The sequence below is a fragment of the Corvus hawaiiensis genome, chromosome 19, assembly GCF_020740725.1.
Source record: "Corvus hawaiiensis isolate bCorHaw1 chromosome 19, bCorHaw1.pri.cur, whole genome shotgun sequence".
NCBI lineage: Eukaryota > Metazoa > Chordata > Aves > Passeriformes > Corvidae > Corvus > Corvus hawaiiensis.
The window spans coordinates 49,901-69,642 of record NC_063231.1 but is presented as its reverse complement, the minus strand read 5'-3'; the positions used below and the strand labels follow the sequence as shown (position 1 = coordinate 69,642).

Sequence of the window (19,742 nt, the reverse complement as noted above, 5' to 3'; positions counted from 1 at the left end):
AGAACCGCAAAGATGGATGCCCGAGAATCGTACGGTTGGAATCCTCTACCTGTCCTCGCATTCTCCCAAGTCCTAATCTGTTATAAGGGATCATTGCAGTGCACAGCTGTCAATACAGCTCAGAACAAGACTGTAAAAGGTGTCTGACTCAATAGTGCTAAAGAGAGATGCGATTCCAACGCGTATCCGAGCTTGCAAGTCAAAGGTTCAAGGGTACCAACGTCGGGCCAAGGAACGCAAAGGAGATGCTAAGGATGATGCCCAGCATTTCTGATAAGCCCCTCAAAGGGGTAAGGCAAAAGACATGTGACACAAGATGCCCAAGAGACACAGAACACACAATAGACAAGTGACACAACACGCACCAGGACTGCTCTGCCCTGCACACCTCAGCATTGTGATCAAAAGCGACACTTTCCCTTTACGTGGCCTAAGGGGCCCTCTCGTGGACATCCCCATCTCCAAAGCTAATTCAAAAATCCCTCCCACCAAGTCCTGACCCAGCACCCCACTCTCATCCCCCTCCCTGAGGTGTAGCCCTCAACTTAGCTCTTGGATATCCAGGGATGCAAATCCTCATCAGGTGCAAAAGAAAGCCACCTCATCATCTGGGAAGTTCCTGCCCTCAGAGGGCTGTTCTCTCTCAGTCTACTGCAATAAAGAAAACCAAACATCGGTGCCTGAACTCAGCAGCACATCAGCCAAAACCCGACAATTCCACTACTCACCGGCTCCTGAGAACGCCCCGGTCCTCGGCTCACACGCTGGGGCCGCACTCCGAGGCGGACGCCGCCGTCGCAGGGTATCCCTGGGTTAAGAGGGGACAAGGTGATGTGGCATTGCTGAAACTTGAGTGGCCCCTCGCTCCTCCCTCCCTCCCCGACTCGCCACAACTCCTCAGCCATTGCCAAAGGCTGCCCAGATGGCACCTTCAAACAGAAAAGGTACAGGCTTCATCACAGAGCCCTGTAATACTTCTGGAAGCCTCACAGGGGCAGCTCAAGGGTGACAAACTGGCTCCATCAGCTGGTCCATGAGGGGGTTCAGCCCCTGCAGGCATAATACAAGTGGGCCACATAAAACACACAAACGGATGCTTAGACAATGCATGCTTTGAGCTGCCCCAGAATTTGGCACCCAAGCAATAACTGGTTGCATCCACTGGTCACTGCTTACCTCACTCACTTGACCTTGACTGCTGATATCCAGGTTTAGTTCCTAAAAATAAAGACAAAGAACAGTCCTGCAACATAACCAAAATGAAACACCACCCCTGAAAAGCTGAATGGTGACCAACCTTCCCAGGGGAGAAGGGGCAAAACAAAATGGAAAGGCACATGCCGATGTAGTGTCCAAAAGTGTTGCATTGCCGAGGTAGGTTCCACCTGAAAGTGCTCAACTGTGACCTCTTTCTGCAAGGGTGTCTGTCATGTTGGAGTAGTGATTTGAATGCTGCAGACCACCTGTAAAACACAAAAAAACCCCAAAGGCTACTTAGTTTCATCACTAATACAACAACTCCAGTAGCATCCAGTTCTGTGCTGGAATCAATACTCATCCAGCTCATGGTCCCCCCGGTGCCAATACCCTGCTGTGCCAAGTGCTTCGCATCTTCAAAATGAAAATCCGAACAGTGAGGTAAACATAGAGCCCAAAGTCAGGCCGTAGCTTGGACTTCAGGCACCCACCCACCTCATTGCTGTACTCCTCTGGTCTCCTGCGTTCATATCAGGTTTACATGCTCTCCCTCTGCAAAAGAATTATTTGTCAAAGTTACCCAGACAGACAGGGAAAGCTTAGCCTTTCCCAAGTTCTCATTCCTCAAAGCAAACTGCCTAGGATCCCACAACAGCGGGCCTTAGAACAAACTACTATGAAACTCCAAGACACCACCGCACCACTGCCACGTCTCTACTGAACACCACACAGACTGGCCACAGTCACTCCATCCGAGGCGTGGCTCAGGTGGCTGAGCAAAGCAAAAGGCTCCCTGTAAAGTCTCCTTTCTTCTCCACCTACCCCCCCCCAGGACTACTCTACAGGGCAGAGCAATTCCAGGCTAGACACAAACTCAAACAACACATTATACTACAAACAGTGTGACACGAGGATGATAAAAAAAGCTCTCGGCAAGAAGAACGATGGCAAGGACAGAGACGACGCCAAAAGAGACAACTGATGGTATGGCAATGGTAGATGAAACAGGCTTTAAGGAGCAGAAGAAAAGAGTGTAACAGTGACCTGTTCTAAGAACTGTCAGTCACAATGATCAAGATGGCTGTGAGAGACAAGGCCACATTTAGAATGCTCCCATATCCTGACAATCTTACAAGCCCCAGGACATTACAGCTCACAGCTGCAAAGGATGGATGGCAGTACAGCCAGGAACAAGGCCTCAAAAGAGATCCGACTCAATGCTTTCAAGATGTGATTCCAAGATGTGGCCAAGCCCACTGGTAAAAGAACAAGTGATATTGGCATCCTACCGAGAAGTACAAAAGTTCAAGAAGCTAGAGATAATGGCCAATGCTTATGATGAGCCCCTTAAGGATAAAAGGCAGAGAGATCTGATCCAAGGGAAGCCAAAGACAGAACACACACTGGACAAGACAACACACACTGGAACTGCTCTGCACTGCACAACCTACAGTTGCAGTCAAAAGTAGGGCTGCTCCCTTTAGCTTACCTAAGAAGCCCCTTGGAGAGCATCCTTTTTCCCTACACTAATTTTTAAATCTCTCCCAGGAATTTCCAACCCACTAGCCTGCTATCATCCCATCTCCAGGCCCTGGCCCCCAACTTAGCTTTCAGATGACCAGTGATGTGAATCCACACTGGATGCAAAAGGAGTCCACCTCAGCCATCTCCAAAGGCACTGTGATCACCAGGTTGGCCTCTTAGTCAGCTATGACAAAGAAAACCAAAATCAATGCACCGGTGTAGTGCCATACAAGCCAAATCCCAACAAGTCAGCAACTAACTGGGACCCTGCTCCCGCTCCCACTCATACATGCGGTCCTTAACTTACCTATCAGAAGCCTCCATCTCTGATGTCATCTCTGACCCAGGGTAGCTCCCTCTTACAGCACAATGAATTTGCTGAACAAATTTGGAGTGTCATACTGACACAATCTGGAATTTCAGGAAGTTACAATGCTTCTAAAAAAAACAAGGCAAAGAAAAAAAAAAAAAATTACAAAAAGCACCTTATCAACCCTGAACACTCCATCCAAAAGTCATGAACCATGCACTCAATGCTATCTTCTTCACAGTATCTTCAAAGCCTCTATTGTTTTTGATGCTAAAAGTACCTGCTGAAAAGAAAGCTGAGAAAACCTGAAAGACCCCCCTGCCCCCTTCATGGAAATAAGAAGACACCCTTACCCCAACAAACCCCACAGAAAGAATGGGCCTCTTTTACCCAGGGCTGGGGTTAATATACCCCTGGCCGGGCCCGCCTCTTGTTCCCACAATGCCCGGGAAAAGGGAGGAGGCAATTTTACCATAAGGGATAAAAGCACTGGGAGGAGCTGCAGCTGTTTGGCTGCTCTGACTTAAAGGCCAGGTGAGTAAAGGGCTCTGTAGATGCCTTCTGTTTTACTGCAGCCACACCTGCTAAAAGAGTAGATAACAGGTAAGAGAAAAAGCTTCTTATCTTAGCAGCATAGACAGATGAGTTGGGTAATTCCTTGTTAATTTGTGTAATTGTTCATTAGTCATTCTTGGGTAGTATGCTGTAGGCAACTAAGTAGGCAAGAGAAGAACAGTAATAGTATAAGTGGTAGAACTCCCACTGGGGCCTCTAGTTAGGGCCATATACATCATGAATAAGAACAAGAAAAATAATGGACTCTTGGACAGCATTAGGTTATATATGTGCCTTGTGAGAGATTTGGTGCCAGGGTATGGGTAGAAGTGCAGATTTAAACCCTTAAAATGCTGAAAAAGGGGAGTTTGCGTCAACTGAACCCCTTAAAATGAGGGAATAGGAGGTGTTTGCCTCTACTTAAACCAATACTATTGTAATGAATGGGTTCTCCTCTCTGAATCCCCTGAAATACTGGAAAAAGTGGGGTTTTCCTTAAGTCTCTTAAATGATGGAAAAAGGGGGATTTCTCCTTCAATTTAAACCCTCAAAAAGGAGGGACAATAGGCCATTACCCTTCCTTTAAACCTTAGGATGATGAAAATGGGGGAATTATGCTCAATTCAAACCCATAACATAGCATTGTCAAAGTTATCTTCTTCCATTTAAACTAGAAAATAATGGAAACTAGGGGTTCCCTGTCAAGCAATACCCCTAAGAGCATGGAAAAGGCAGGGTTTTCTTCAATTAGTACCCTTAAAATTGCAGAGGAAGGGGATTCCCCCTCAATTTAAACACAGTAATGAAGAAGGAAGATTGTCCTTTTGTTTAAACCCCTTTTCTCCTGGTGAACCTCCTTTTTTCTGGGGGCACTGGGTTAGGACTGATGAGGTGAAAGGGGAAAGTTGAATGTTTCCCCCTGAGACCCCATGTGCTGCCCTGCCTCCTTAGGTGCTGCCCCTAAGGAGAAAATACCCATTTTGGTAGCACAGATCCCATGTTGACAGTATTGCATCTCTGCCCACATAAGATGTTTGAAAACTGGGATTTTGCAATTTGATATTCTGAAACTGGGCTATTTTGATTTTTTTGCAACTTGATTTTCTAGTAATTTAAAATGAATTTTTTTGGTATTTTGGAACTTGGTCCTCTGGTACTTTGAAACTAGATACTCTGGTATTGTAAAACTGGATTACTATTGTATTTTGTAACTTGGTATTCCAGTATTAGATGTAATTTCCTCAGGAAAAACACTTAGATCACTGCATCACTTTTTTGTTTTAGGCTCACCAGTCAGCCGGGCTATCCAAGTCCATCCTCCCCAGCGGGGAAAGCAGGAGCACGTGCAGACATGGAGAATTTCTGGGAGAGCCCTGGAGAAGAAAGAAGGCTCTAGCTTCACAGATCTGTGTCCATAATCCATCCTGTCGGCTGCTCCTGTTTGATCCTGGTGCATTTGTCCTCTTGGATTCAACCTGAGCAGCACTAATTGCTGGCAATTAAGCAGCCTTTGGTATTTCTTTTCCATGAAACCTCTCCATCCTGCCCTTCAATCCTGTTGCAAACATGGGGAAAACCCAAAACTCTGGGTCCCCCCCCCTCCCCCCCCTTCTCTTCACTTTGCCGCCTCTCTTCCTGCAGGTTTTGGACTATCCAGGCTTGCATGTGGATTAGACACCCTGTAAACTCAGCTCCAGGTGGGATTGCAGCAATGTTGGAAGCACCAGGGATTCTCCCAAGGTTTGGTGTGAGGAGCTGCATCTTGGGAGGGGCTGGGATTTTGTGCAGTCTCTCACAGACTTAGAAAACAGCAAGAAAATCCTTGCTAGCAGCATTTCTCTATCTGCAGAGTCCTTAGAGCAGGCTGGTATGGCCAGAGCTGGCACTCAGAAACAGTGACTAAATCCTGTTTTCAGGGCTTGAGGAAGAGAGCGAGTCCTGTGTGTTTGGGCTCACAAAGAGAAACAGAAGTGCTGCGTTTTGCTGGACCTAAATTAAAGCCCAAGTGCCGTGTTTTGATGCCCAAAGCGGGCTCTTCGGGCCAGGGCGAGTCTGTGTCTCTGAGCTCCGAGTCCTGCCTTAGGCACAGCCCGAAGTCGGGCTCCCCGGCCCCATGCAGAGCTCGGGAGCAGCGACTCAGCGCCGCGTCCGGGGCTGGCGGCAGAGCCCGGGGCCGCGTCGTGGGGCCCAAGGCGGGCTCCGGGAGGGGCTCAGGGCTGAGAGCGGAGCCCGGCCCGGCGCATCGGGCCCGGCTCGGGATCCCGGGGCTGCCCGGGCGCCGGCACAGCCCCGGCTCCCCGCGGAGAGCCGGCCGGAGCAGGAGCGGCAGCGCCGGGCTCGGCCCCAGCGCCCGTCCCGGAGCGGCTCCTCCCGGTCCCGATCCCAGCCCCAATGCCGCCGGGGGAGAGGCGGCACCGCCCGGGACCCGCAGCGGCCGCCGGCAGGACCCGGAGCCCCGGTCCCGGGAGCGGCCCTGGTGCGGCCCCGGTGCGCGGGGCGGGTCCGGCCCGGGAGAGAGGGGCGGGGCCCCGAGCGATGGTGCCGCCCCCGTGCCGGGCAGGGCGGGCCCCGGGGCCGGGGCTCTGGGGCGGGGCCGGGGCTCTGGGGCGGGGCCGGGGCTCTGGGGCGGGGCCGGGGCTCTGGGGCGGGGCCGAGCGGGGTCGGGGGCGCGGCTTCAGGGGCGGCCCCGGGCCCGGCTCAGGTGCGGGGTGGGCCCGGCTCAGGTGCGCGGGGCGGGGCCGAGGTGACTGAACCCTCGGAAATCGCCCCTCGCCGCCATTTTCTCCCTCAGAGCTCGGGGAGGCTGTGGCCGTGCCGGGCTCCCCCGGCGTCGCCCAGGTGAGGCTCCCGCTCCCCCTCTTTCTCCTGCCCTTATACTCCTCCTTCCCCCGCTTGTCTCCGCTTTCCTATCCCCCCAGTTTCTTTCTCTCTCCCCCACACCCTCCCTTTCTCTCCCAGCCTCCCTCCTGCCCTCTCCCCAGCGCCTCCCCCCCTCTCTCCCTGCTCCCCTGCGCATCCCCGATCCCCCCAGCCCTCCTTTCTCCCCTCTTCCCAACCCGACTCCCCTCTCTTCCCCCTCTCTCCCTCATCTGTCCATTATTCTTTCCCCTCCTTGTTCTCCCCTATTATCCATAGGAAGGAAAGCCCGGTGTCCCAGTGTGTCAGGTGCAGAGGATGAGCTGTCCAGGGAATGAGCAGCAAATCCTTTCTGCACCTGCCCTCACCCTGGGACCGGCAACAACCCCAGGTGGGAGCTGTGAGGATGATGAGGGGGCAGAGCAGCCCCAGGTGTGAGCTGTGATGGTGAGGAGAGGGCGGCTCCTGCCGGGGGCTGTTTTAGGAGGGGTTTCCTCAGCTCCCTTTTGCATGGTGATGCTGGAGGAGAGGGCTCGTGGTGGGCTTCTGGGGGGGGTCTCTCACGGAAGGACGGTGAGAGCGTCTCCCAGGGTCTGGGGGAGCACTTGGATGTGGAGCGTTGCTTAAAGGAGGTGCTAAGAGACGAACCTTTGTGCCAGGCAGCAGCAGGTGAGCCACGGTGTGGATTTGCAAGGGGGGGGGGCGGTCTTTCTCCTTTTCTCTTTTGATTTCATCTTGCCACACCTTCCCCAAGTGCCCCCAGAAAAAATGGGGGTTATGAGGGCAGAAAGAGTTTAAATTGAGGGCAGAAGCTCATCTTCTCTTATTGTCTGTGTTTGAACTGGTTGGAATCCCCCTTCACTTATGATTTTAAGGGTATTGATTGAAGGAAAACCTGCCTTTTCTGCGGTGTTAGGAGTATCAATTGACCGGGAATCCACGCGTTCCATTTGAAATGGAAGGGGAGGGCACGGATGTTTCCATTTTATGGGTTTGAATTGAGGGTAATTCCCCCCCCCCCGCCCCGTTTTCATTGTCCTGAGGTTTACGTTGAGGAGGAAGCCCCGTTGTCCCTGCTTTTTAATGGTTTTAATTGAGGTAAAAATCGCCCTTTCCCCATCATTTGAGGGATTTGAGGAAAGCCCCTCTCTTTTGATATTTTAGAAGATTAAATTGAAGGGGCGAACCCCTTTATTTGCCATTGTATTGGCTTAAATGGAGGTAAACGCCCCCTGTTGCCTCAGTTCCAGGGGTTAAATTGAAGGAAACTCCAGCTTTTCCAGCATTTGAAGGGTTTAGGTGGGGCCGTGCTGCTGCATTTGAGGGCGCTTCTGGCCGTGCCCCGGCACCGAATGTCTTGCGCGGGAGCACTCCCGGCCCCCGGGGAATTTCTGAGGAGGAATGGCAGTTTGGGGGCTGGGCTGCTGACAGGGCCCGACGGAGCCGCGCTGGTCGGAGCCGTGTGGAACCGAGCCGGCCCTGGCTGTGCTGCCCGCTGCGTGCGCTCCGTGCGCGGGGCTCGGGCGCCGCCGGGTGCCCCTCGGCCCGGTGCCTGGCTTTTGTCCGGTGAGGGTATGCTTAGACATTCAAGGTTACTGGAGAAATCACAACTGTGGAACTTAAGCAATAGTGGGCGCGTTTCCCTCAGAGAGCTGCGGCAGCGGTTCCATCTCTGCCCTCTGGCTGCAGACTCAGCGCTGCGCTCACTGCTGTCAGGCGGGGGCAGTGGAGGAGTGGTTTGTGAGGTCAGTGAGAAATTTGCTTTGTTTCAGTGCAAAGCTGAGCTTGCCCAGAGACAAGGGTGTCGCTTTGTACAGTTTAGGACAGGGGGACTGGAAAACCAGTGGCTAAGTCTTGAAATATCAGGATCTGTATCAGCATGCCTGCGTTTCGTGGTAATCACTTGTAACTGGTAGATGGTTCAGAGGTTCAAGACAGTTTATCTGCTGTGTTGACCAGTGTGTTTTGTTATCTTTTGATGCGTAGGATGGTGCTAGGTTTGGATGGCTTAATCTAAGTTTCAGCTGGCACTGGGAGTACTGTATAGAAGTATTTTACACACCTTTTTGGTCAATGGTTAGTCTTTTCTTTGTGCTGCAAAAATAAGGTTTCTAGTATGGCTTAATTTATAATGCAACCATTTACCAAATTGATGTCGGTGCTGTGGATTACTTTTTATCTTTCTGATTTTTGTCAGCAAATCCATTTTGTTGTTACAATAGGCTTGTAAGGTCTGGGGTTTTTGCGTCAGGTAGAACTGGACTTCTATGGCTCAGAATTGAGACAACCATTGAAGCTTTTTCTTGCTGAAACTTCTCTTTTTCGTTCACTTGCCACTCTAACACTTTCAGCGATACAATCACCATGTGGCACCAGCCCAGATAACCATACAAAATTAGTCATACAGTGTTTGTCTTTCTTTTTACTACCAGTGCTGTAGCTTGTAATTCTTTGGCTGGTACACTTCCTAGTCTTTCTTTTATCACTTGTGCTCTTGTTTCAACATTTCGAGCTATTGCCCTGTATTTCTAGAAATGCAGGAGTATTCATTATAACCAATTTTGCTGTAGGGTGCGATATCACCAGGATTGGCATGGCTTGGCCTTTGGTATTTAAATCTCGTCTTTGCAAGCAGGCAGAGCTTGGGGGATTGAGGGACAAAGGGAACTGGTTTAATCCCTCCCTCAGGCAGGAGGAGTTTCTGTGGCCTATCTCTTTCTTTAGCAGTGCTAATATGTATCTCCTGAAGTGGTTCTCTTGATTGCAACACCCACACACAGAGGTAATTCACATATAGGAACAGAATTTTCTAAAGGGAAGTTAAAGCATCTGAGCGAACTCTGTGGCTATCGCAGAAAAATCCAGGAACATTTCTTTTTGGTGGGGAGTAGATAGAGCATCTGCTTTTGTAATTACAGTTTGATTCACTGGTTATCAGTTTTCAGGGGTTTCACCTTCTAGAGGGAATTTGGTATTTTGCTGAAGGCAGCCACTCCTACAAACTGCCCTTTATTTATGTGTGAATGCATTTGGGACGGTTGTAGCGAGAGGGTTTTGTGTCAGGATTTGGTTTTGTGAATCAATTTTTAAACGCTGGCTTCTGCTTGCCTCTTTGATTAGTCAAACAGAAGAGTTGTAAGTAGAATGCGTTCTAAATATGCTGCTTCTTAATGATATCCCAACAGATTTTAGCCGTGTCAGAGATAACACTTTTTATTAGAGTTAGTTTCACCAATTCTAATTTTATTTTTCTAAAACTTGAGTTTAGTTTTTGGCTTTTGTAGGGAGTAGAAGGTGCGATCAGAAGTGTTGAAATGCAGGAATGTGGGGAAGCTGGCTCATGGGTCATCTAGCCCTTAGGATGTGTGGCCTTTGCTTGCTGTAAAGGAGTGTTGTTAGGTTGATGGGTTGGTTGATTTGGTTTTTTTTGTGAGGCGTTTGAATTGCTGCTTTCCCCCCCTACCACTCGGAAAGCAGGTTTTGGCACTTGGAAACTCAAGGCAGTTGTTACCTGTTTCTCTCCTAAACAATTTCCTAGTACATTTGGAGTTTCTTTTGGCAGCGGTCTTAAACGCCTTAAGATCTGCCTCTGCAGAGGCTGGGATGCTTGCGTCTGCACGGCTGTGTTGTGCTTGCAAGCAGCCGGTTTGTGTAGCAGCAGCAGAGGTATTTTTAGCTGACTGCACAGGGACAATATGTTCCCCTCTTTTCATAATATTCATTCATAATATTCATTTGACTACGCCAAAATGTTATGAATGGATGATGTGGGTTTAAAGAAGTCCCTGCCTTTTGCCCAGGCCTCTGGTAGCAGGCAGTCACGTTACGGAGGTGGCCAGCACACCAAGAGCCGCTCTCATTCGTAAGTTCTTTAATGATGGCCGATTTGGTCTATTATAGAATGAATTATTTATTTAATGGACACAAAACTAACAGACATGAGACTTAAAAGAGACTATTACTACACAGGAGTAAGACAAAAGGGACCACTAGTATTATATGCACAGGGTTAAATGTACCATTAAATTTTCAGCTAGCTAAGAAATAGAAGAACTTAGGATCCAATGTTCCTTACCACCAAATTGTTGAAGGGGCACGCATTGAAATCCTTTCCCTCAATTTCTGGAAAAATGACCACGAAGTTGCGTCCGGGCTTCAGGGAGAAATTGTCTTGCCTGTTCCCAGGGAGCGTGTAAGAGACTTCTGCCTCCTTGACAACCTGTACTACTTTTACAGTGTGAAACCAGGCCTTTTGGTCACCTCTGTTTCTTTATCTCTTCCCACAACTCTTAAGCTGGCAGACCTTTTGGTGCCAGGAGATGATACCTGCTGGGCCTTGCCTGCCTGAGTTGTCTCTCCTGTCTGCACCAGCCACCTGTGGTAGGGAGAGGGGTGATATGCCCTGCCCCTGGGCTAAGTATGGATCTAAACGGGGCTGGGTGTTAGTTTTGGGAAGAGGCGTTTTTCATTTAGGCTGCCAAAATAAACACCTGTAAAATCTTAGCTCTGCGTTCTGTGTAACATGTTTCTATTTCATATTTATGTAATCACAAAAAGCAAGGAAAGAGTAAATGTGACTGGTTCCCACTATTGCAATGTGAAGGTTTTTGAAAGGCTGGTGTATTTAAGTTCTATTTTTCCGCTCCAAGCTTGGCTTTTTCCCTCCTTTTTCAGTGTCTGCTGCATTGGGTGTCCCAAGGAAGGCTGGATTCCTCAGCAGGAGTCTTAGGAATTGGTGCTAATTCTGCTTTTTCTGAAGGTATATCCAAATATGCTACCAAAATGGCTGTTTTCTCCGCTGAAAAGCTTTCCCTCTATGACATCAATGCATGCATGTGTTTTAATCATGTAGCCAGATGTACTAAGAATTGTACTTTCAATGCAAACACCTGCAGTAGGTTTCTGTTTGGTTTGTGTCCGTGAGAGGTGAGATTTGTGCTGGAGAGGTGCTCTTGAGTACAAAGGATGGAGTAAATCCGCTCCCTGGATGTGCAGTGAAGGACTGACTTGCAGGGAAGGGGAGCATTTAGAAACTGCATCAATATTGCCCTGAAATTCTGGGTAGTTGGAGTTGGCTTGGGCCTGTCAGGGTGAGCCATAAGCAACCCGAGCAAGCCCCTGAAGCCTCAATGGATGTTTGAAACACTTCCACAGAAAGCCAAAGCAGTAACGATTCCAGAGGAGAAGTTATAGGTGATTGCTTATGATCAGTGGGGAATTTCCTTGGCAATTATTAACCTTGGACATAGGGCATTTTGGAGGTGGAATTCCAGTTTCAGCCACAGGCACCTGGACAAGAAGGAGAGTTCTTTGCCAGAGGAAGGGAAGTATTCTTTTGCTAGTTAGTGCTATTAGTGAAGTGATCAGAACAAAAGAATGACTTCTTTTGGGATAGGCTTATTTATTATATGGATGATAAGCAAGTAAGAGGAATGAACTACATGGATAAGAAGCAGTAACAGAAATCAAGGTAGAAAGGCAATGCATCAAATCATTATTATGTATTCTAGTAGGGATTAGGAAGGGATACAACAGCAGTTACCCTAAAACGTTACTGTCATCCTGCTCTGTACTTGAGCTGGGGAGTCCCATTGCAGAGAAAGACCAGAGAAACCCTCCTGGTAACCCTTAGGGAATGATCCAGACTTGCTCCAAGTTGGTCTCACTTGGATATTGTTTCTTGTACAAGGGTATGTGATCACGTGTTTTGCTTTTCTTTTTTGTGACCTGGGGCTCTGTCACACCCGTCCACTGGCCAGGAGTCCAGGTATGTTGAGCACACAGCTCCTGTTTTCCTAAAATTGCAAATCTGGATTTGGAAAGACATATGTCTTTGGAAGTGAACATAGAGTTCAGCTTGAGTTGATGTAGTGATTGATTTAGGTTCAGCTTAAAAAAGGCCCTACCAACATTTTATTCTATCTAATCCCTGCTTTCCCCTGCATTTTAGTTCTTGCCTCTTGGCCCACTCTGTTTCATGGGTCTGTACATCATAAACCACTTACCTATGTGCTTTCTGGCCTATTGAAGAAACTAAATTAACAACTAACATAAAATATAGGTGGGGATCTTTTTGGTGCCTTAATGGGGTTGTGTTGAGATGCAGCAGTAGGAGTGTGGCTGGAGTGCCAGAGGTGCCGGCAGCAGGTGCCAGGTAACTGTGGGGAAGCCGCTGCGGTGGGTGCCCGGGGCCCTGTGCTGTCCCGGGCTGGTGGTGGGCGGGGTCTCCCTGGGCTGCTTTAGGAATGCAGAGCAGCTCATTTGTCAAGGCGTTTGGCATAAATTTCAGGAGCAGTTCAGGATGTGCAACTGCACCTGATTCTGTTGGGGAGATGGTGGCAATGAGTTTGTTGCTTCAAATCAGATCTCTTCTTGAGAGACATGGTGTGCTTCTGGGCAGGTTTTCACCGTGAAAGGGCCTGCGAGTTTCTGATCTGCTGAGCTCTGCTGTGACACTTTGTGCCTCAAACCATGGTGAGCGGCACTGGAGTGCTGGTGATTACTGAGTCCAAACAGTGGTGCGCTTCTGGGGGGTGCTTTGCTGTGTCCAGGCTGGCATTGGTGGAGGGAGGAGGAAAGGATTTGGGTGTGGAATGTTCAGTCTTCGTGGGACAGAGAGGGTGAACTCTGACTGCCTGGAGGCTGCAGATGGGGCTTTGAAGGGATAAGAGGCACACGGTGCTGCAAGGAGAGATGGTGCCTCTTGTGCTGCGAATGGCCCTTCCTGACACCCCTTGCTCAGTTGTAAAACTTTCTTTTCTTTGATGCGTTTCCAGCAGCGTTTTTGTGCTTTCGCATTGCCTCGTTGCCGTGGATAGAACCCAAAGTGGCTGCAGAGCTGCCTTCCGTTGCAGCCGAGTTGTGAAAGGAAAAACGATCTGCATACATGTGTGTGCAGAAGCGCTGCATTGTCCGGTGCCTTTGGCTCTAAGGCACCCTAAAGGAATCTCTTAGCGAGGACCCTGAGTAACTTTGGCCTTTCTGGGGGTGTGACGAGCGCCTGTAAAATAACAAGCCTCTGTTTCTATGTTCCCTTTCCTGCAGGTACCTTGGAGTGAGTGCTGTGACCCCTACCTCTGAGGTTGGAGTGGGCCTTGGGATGAGGCGAAGTGCCTTGCATAACCCATATTCCCGGAGCACCCTTTTGTTGGAAGGTTTGTGTTATGTTTGGTGCTGTTGTCCATCTCGCCTGTGTTTCCTGTTCCCGTGGCTGTTGGAGCCCTTTTACGGGGCTCTATGTTCAAAGGCACAGCAGTATTTTCCAGCTCTTGGTATTGGTTCTTGAGATTTTTAAATTCTCTTTGGCTTTTTGGAGCGCATTCGGTTTTTCTTTTTGTGCTTTGTAGTTCAGGATACAGAAGGTGTATTGACCCTCCCACGGCAAGCGGCGAGAGTGCACAGTGGTTAATTGGATTAGTTGTTGTCCAAGAAATCGTGAGTTAAATCTGTTTGTTTCTGTTGGCAGACGGTGAGAATTTGTTTCTGCTGTGTCTGTGTGGCTCCGGCCATGCTTGTGGAGATGAAAAAGAAGCCCTTGGGTCGCTCTGGACTTGTGACGGGAAACGCATGTTTGGAGAAGCCCCCTGTGGATAAACTGCTGCCGTTCTCTTGTAGCTCTGCGGCAGCGCTGAGTTTGGCATTGAGTGGTTGAAGGGTTTGCGAGAGCAGAGCGAGGAATGGACAAGTGAGGAGTGTCTGCTTGTGTTTAAGGGAGGCTGAACCCAGCAGTGAGCCCAAAGCCCGTGCCCATAATGAGCAGTAGTAATTGTATCTTGTTTTCCTCTCGAGGTCACTGCCCAGTGCGGGACAAGAACTGAAACAAAACTTGTTGGGGCCTCGGCAGAGAGAGAGAAGCGACAAATGGTGTTGGAAGAGTTGGCATGAGTAGCTGTGAGATCATGATCTTAGCAGCCTCCGAATGAATCGGTAAAGGGAAGCCACATTGTTATATGGAAAAGCCTGTGGTGGGACATGTGATCAAGGTTACTTGATGAAGGATTTCTGGAAACCCTGAATTCTGTCAGTGTTAAATGTTTTATTCTGGGGTCCAAGCAAAGCATCTGGAAGCGGTCCCTGAAGGCTTACCCGCAAGGTAAGTGAGGAGCTGAGGGATATGGGAAGGCAAACTTTGAGCGATGTGTGTTTTGGTTTCCGGAGGAGCTGTGGATTCCTGTCTTGCAAAATGTGCCCGGATTTCTGTGTCTCAGCTGGCCTTGGTGTTAGAGGAGAGGAATAAGGGTGTCAGCAAAGGCAGGGCAGGCTGCTCTGCAGGTCAGCAGTTGATTGTGACTTTGTTTCCTGGTTCTGCTTGGGATTGTGGTGGAGCATGCCCTGATGATCTTTGTGATATCCCTTGAGTGTCTTGATTGAAGTAAAAGCATCGTTGCCCTCTGTGCCTTCCCTAATTGCGGGGTCCGTATCTTTTCTGTTGGGGCTGGCTAATTAGCATCTAGAAGGGGCAGAGGCAATGCAGCCCAAAGTGTGCTTCCACGACATATGCGGGCAGGCGTTTTTGCGAGCTTCACGGGGCTCGTGGTATCAGAGGCTTATTTCAAAAGTGCTTCAAAGGAGAACGTTGTGATGTAACGATTGACGCTGTCCCCCCTCAAGCTGGTGCTGACCCCTGACTCTGGCTCCATTCCGCTTCATGCCCTCGGTTTTGTGCTGCCAACCCCGCTTCTGTCCCAACACCCCTGAGCGCTGTCCACAGGAGAGCCGATGTGCTCCCCCAAAGTCTCTTGGCCGGGGTGGTTCTGGCAGCGCTTATGCAGTTTTATGCTTTGGGCACTTGTTTTGAGCTTTGCCTCGTCGTGCTTTTTGCAGGGTGTTCTTACTGGGAAAAGTGACGGTGCCCCGAGGGTTGGGTGCTGTGCGGTGCCGCTTGATTGAGTTTCGCCTCTGGCTGCCCCTCGGTTCATTGTTCTTGCCCCTTTCCCCTGTGTTTGTCTGGCCTGTTGGCCTTAAAGCGCTTGGCTGCGTGCTTTTCTGGCCTCTTGAGGAAAAGACAACACCAGCTCCCACAAATAATGACTTGTTTGGGTTTTTGCTGCTTTGCCATGAGGAGCTATGCGTTGTTTGGGTCTGACGTATTGTAGCAAGGGGGCTGTTGAAGAGCGGGGCTGCTGAGCGGCATCGTTGGCCTGCGTCACTTTTCCCTTTCTGTGCCGTAGTGAGATGTGGGGTGTGACGAGGCTGAGGGCTGGGGTCTGAAGGCCTCACGGAGCTTGACTTATAAACAGTAAAAATCCACCCCTGAGGAGCTGCGGTCACAGTGAAAGCCACAGGGCTAGCTAAGAAGATACTCAATGAAAGGAAATGTTCTTGGTATGGAACATCAAGAGGGGTGTGCCAAGAGGAAACTTGCATATCATATGTAACTAATTGCTTGTCTAGCTCACTGTATTGCTGTTTGAGTGGTCACTGTTTTTTAGACTGCCCTGTCGTTGTTTGCTAAGCAGCCAATCCTCATGAGCTGCAGTCATTGTGAAGAAGTATAAGAGTAATAGCTGAGAATAATCCAGATTCTCATTCTTTTTGCTTCTTATGGCTTTGGATTACAATTAGCGGGTGTCGTGTGTCTGTCTCTGCTGCGACAGTGAGATGACCATGAGAGAACTGCACAGCAGCAGGTCTCTCTCTGAGGGCCTTATTCCCGAAGCACCCTTTTGTTGGAAGGTTTGAGTTATGTTCAGTGCTGTTGTCTATCTTGCCTGTGTTTTCTGTTCCCATGGCTGTTGTAGTCCTTTTAGGGGGCTCTATGTTCAAAGGCACAGCTGTATTTTCCAGCTTATGGTATCGATTCTTGTTGGTTTTTTAATCTTTTATTTGGCTTTTCGGAGCGGGATTATTTTTTTGGTACCTTTTTGCTTTGCAGGTATCGTACAGGCCGTCTCTGGAGTCAGATGAAGGTTTGCGGTGAGCTGGGGCAGCGTTGTGGAGGAGCCCTGGGTGATTGCTCTTCTGGAGGGCAATAGTCTTGTTTTCTGTTTTGTTGTCTTAGGTACCCTGAGCAGGTGCGGAGCTGAAGTTTGGAAACAGCCAGTCAGTGATGAGCTTTGGCAGTTCCGAGGGAGGGGGCGTTGCAGAAGGGGTCACTTTTGGGACGTCTCATCGCAGTCTGAATTTTCTTCATGAATTTTTGCCGCCTCCAAAGCGGACTGCGGGGAGTGTACCGATTTTCACAGTGCCCATGCGTTCTTTTCCACTGAGGATGGATTTTGTCTGCTCATCTTCCAAAAGCCAAGTGTTGGGACCAGTGGCTGAGAGATGGGAGAGACCTTTGGAATTGTGGGAGGCAATTTGAAGTTAGCTTAGAGGAGAGGGCTGTAGCAGGACGGGCCCCTCGGAAGTAAAGGGAGAGGGTTTCCCCTCAGCATCACCAGACCCTTTGCCAAGCAGGGCAGTTCCCACCCATCCCTGTGTTTTTGCAAGCTTTGTGTCATCGGCCTTCTCTGAGTCTCGGTGTCATCACGGATCTTTTTGCCTGAGGATCCTACTTTTGGGTTCACAGCAGTTGCCAAGGTCACCTGGCAGTCGTCATTGCTGCTGTCTCTAGGCCTGCCGAGCTTCTCAAGCATCCTGTTAACAGCTTTGGCACTTGGGCACTCCTAAGGAGTTCGGTTTCACTGTCACGTGCTGTTGCCATAGAGCTGCCTTTCCTTCGGCCTCATTGGCCTCTGGCCCATCTTGCAGTGGCAGTCTTGGGTCCATCAGGTGAAACTGTTGGGCAGTTTCAACTTCTCTCTGTGTCATTTAGTTTGTGTCGATGTTGCATAGTTTGTGTCCATCGTTTTGTGTGTCACAGGGCTTTGTTATGTCTCGATGCTTTATTGTTCTGGCATCGTTCTGGGCCGCATCAGCAGCAGGGGTCTCTGCTCGCGTACTTTCCCGGATCGGGCTTAGTCTGGCATCTTTACATTTTTGCTTTTTGAGACCAGAAGAAGTACACAAGATATTCTCATCCATCTTCCTTCTCACTTTTGATAGTGCCTTTTTTTCACGTGCCATTCCCTTGGACTTCTCTTTGGAGAGACGTGACTGCGGTGGTTCTGTAGGTTCCGCTGCCTCAAAGCGTATCGGGCTTGAGAATTAATCTTCTGGAGATTTATTTCAAGACCTTGCATCATCTTTGTTTATATTGGGCGCACCACCTTGTTCGTGTGCCGCTTAGGGTCGGAGCTGCCCTGCTCCGGCACGTAGGGTCATGGTTAAGTAGAAGAGTTATAAAACTTAGTGGTTCATCTCTTTTCTATGGGTTTTTGGGTAGAAAACTTACAGGCCCAGTGTGGGAATAACTCCTAGCCCTCTGTGTCTCGTTGACTGCCTCACATTGTCTCGCAGGTCCCCGAGGCGGCTTCGGATCTCTGCGGTCACTGACGCTACCGATTTTCCCAGAGCGCACCATTCGACGTCGAGGAGCGGCATCCAGAAGCTGTGTTGAAGCATCTTCATGGGTAGAATGTTTTGAGTAAGGGCTGCAGTCAGGGTGTAAGCTGAAGGGTGTGTGACTGTGTGTGTGTGTGACTGTGTCTGTCTGCCTGCGAGAAGAGTGCGGGTGTGGAATGGTTCTAACCTTGTGTGTGGGAGTTTTGCCTTTCAGGCTTTTCAACTACTTTTTAAACTTAGAGTAAGAACAACCCAGCTGCGGTGTCTAGGGATTTTTTCCCTCCTCCCTGGGCTTTTTTAATCTGGGACCCGGCTGGTCTGTGAGGTGACGTTCATTGCCAGGGTTTGGGTGCCGACTGTGCTGGGGCTGGGGATTTGTCAGGCGGGATGATTTTGGGGCTCCCGGGAACCGCGTTCCCATGGGGCGCTCTTGAGACAAGAGCGAGGGTGGGTTTGTGTGTAAGCTGAAGGAGGTGTGTGGTGGATGAGTGTTTTGTTCTCCACGTGCTGCTGTTGTTTTGGGTTTCCTGGAACAATAAAATGCAATGAATTTTCCAGAAATAGAACAATTGTTACATTGTACTGATATGGGGTTGGCTTGTGTTGCTCTGCATTCGTGTTTGCCACTGCACTTGCACATATTGCTCTATATGTAAATTGGACTTTGACCAGTGTGCATATGGATTGTATTTGTACTTGTGCTTGTGTACATTGTTGTTTCTACTTGCTTTGCTGAAGTGTAAATAAAAAACCCTCACTCAATCAAGTTGAGTAAACCCTAATAAAGATACCCCCACCTCCCCCCCCTTTTGGTTGCTCTCTTCCTTTGTTGTGGTTTAGTATTTTTTTCACTGTATTTCTTGCTTTGCTGCTCTGCTTTGCTTTACTTTTCAGTCTGTTCCTCACTTGACTTTTTCTAACTCTTTATCTTTTCTCACTGTTTAACGGTTTCTGGATGTCTCTGTCACTCTATTTCTCAGTTTGTCTTTTTCTCTTCAACACTAATTCTCTTTTAAACTCGATTTCTTTTTCTCTCAAACCCTATTCTTCTGTTTCTCTATTCCTTTTTCTATTTTTCTTTCTTTCTCTCTGACTTTGACTTTTGAACTACCTTTCTCACCTTCCTTCCTTTGTTCATTTTTACCTTTCTACCTTTGTTTGTTTCTGTAGCAGCTTGGAAAAGAACAAACAGAGACCACTGTTTCTTCAGGCAGGATCTCTCTTTATTACACAAGCCCCAGTATTTCTGTGTTTCTATTTTGGGAAAGTTGTAAGAGAGTTTTGGGAATGAGCACAGGGAAAGACAAAACAGATCCATACCCACAGACTGGTCAGGGCAGACTTTCTGCCCCTTCTAGGCCACTGACTCAAACATGAAACCTCCCAGCTTTCTGGGAGGTGAAGGAAAAACAGTCACACCTGGTGCTTCTACCTGTAGTCATTTGCCTGGTCTGCATCTTTCCCAAGAGAACAGAAGGCCCTTATCAAAGTGAAGATTAATGTAACAAGTTGCTCTTCTACACAGGGCTCTCGTTAAGGCTGGAATGGCTGCTGCCAGCCTCTGCCCTTTCTGCCTCTCCAACTTCCTCCCTTTGTTCATTTCTACCTTTTTAACTTTCTACCTTTGTTTGTTTCTGACTCTCTACCTTTCTATTTTTTGCCTTTGTTGCTTTCTACCTTTCTAAATTTCTAACTTGACATGTTTGTTTGTTTCTACCATTTGAACTTTCTATCTTTCCATCTTTCTTCATTTCTAACTTTCTACATTTCTACCTTTGTTCATTTCTACGTTTCTACCTTTCTACATTTGTTCATTTCTACCCTTCTAACCTTGTGCCTTTCTACCTTTTTTGTTTCTACTGTTATGACTTTGTACCACCTTTCTAAGTTTTCTCTCTTTTTACCTTTGTTCATT

The 19,742-nt window shown here is 48.8% G+C and overlaps 3 long non-coding RNA genes across 3 annotated transcripts; 1 reads left to right on the top strand and 2 right to left on the bottom strand.

Annotated features, from left to right (window-relative positions):
* Window positions 1-881: 881 nt before the first annotated feature.
* LOC125336047 lies at window positions 882-1,645 on the bottom strand. Its single transcript, XR_007207635.1, has 4 exons — window positions 1,588-1,645; window positions 1,298-1,463; window positions 1,177-1,218; window positions 882-1,050 (listed from the first exon to the last, which is right to left on the bottom strand). It is a non-coding gene; the product is annotated as an uncharacterized LOC125336047 (long non-coding RNA).
* A 59-nt stretch (window positions 1,646-1,704) lies between these two features.
* On the bottom strand, window positions 1,705-3,096 carry LOC125336048. The gene is made up of 3 exons (XR_007207636.1): window positions 3,029-3,096; window positions 2,856-2,905; window positions 1,705-1,749 (listed from the first exon to the last, which is right to left on the bottom strand). It is a non-coding gene; the product is annotated as an uncharacterized LOC125336048 (long non-coding RNA).
* Window positions 3,097-6,329: 3,233 nt separating this feature from the next.
* LOC125336058 lies at window positions 6,330-18,658 on the top strand. Its single transcript, XR_007207637.1, has 3 exons — window positions 6,330-6,424; window positions 13,487-13,596; window positions 17,783-18,658. It is a non-coding gene; the product is annotated as an uncharacterized LOC125336058 (long non-coding RNA).
* Window positions 18,659-19,742: the final 1,084 nt, after the last annotated feature.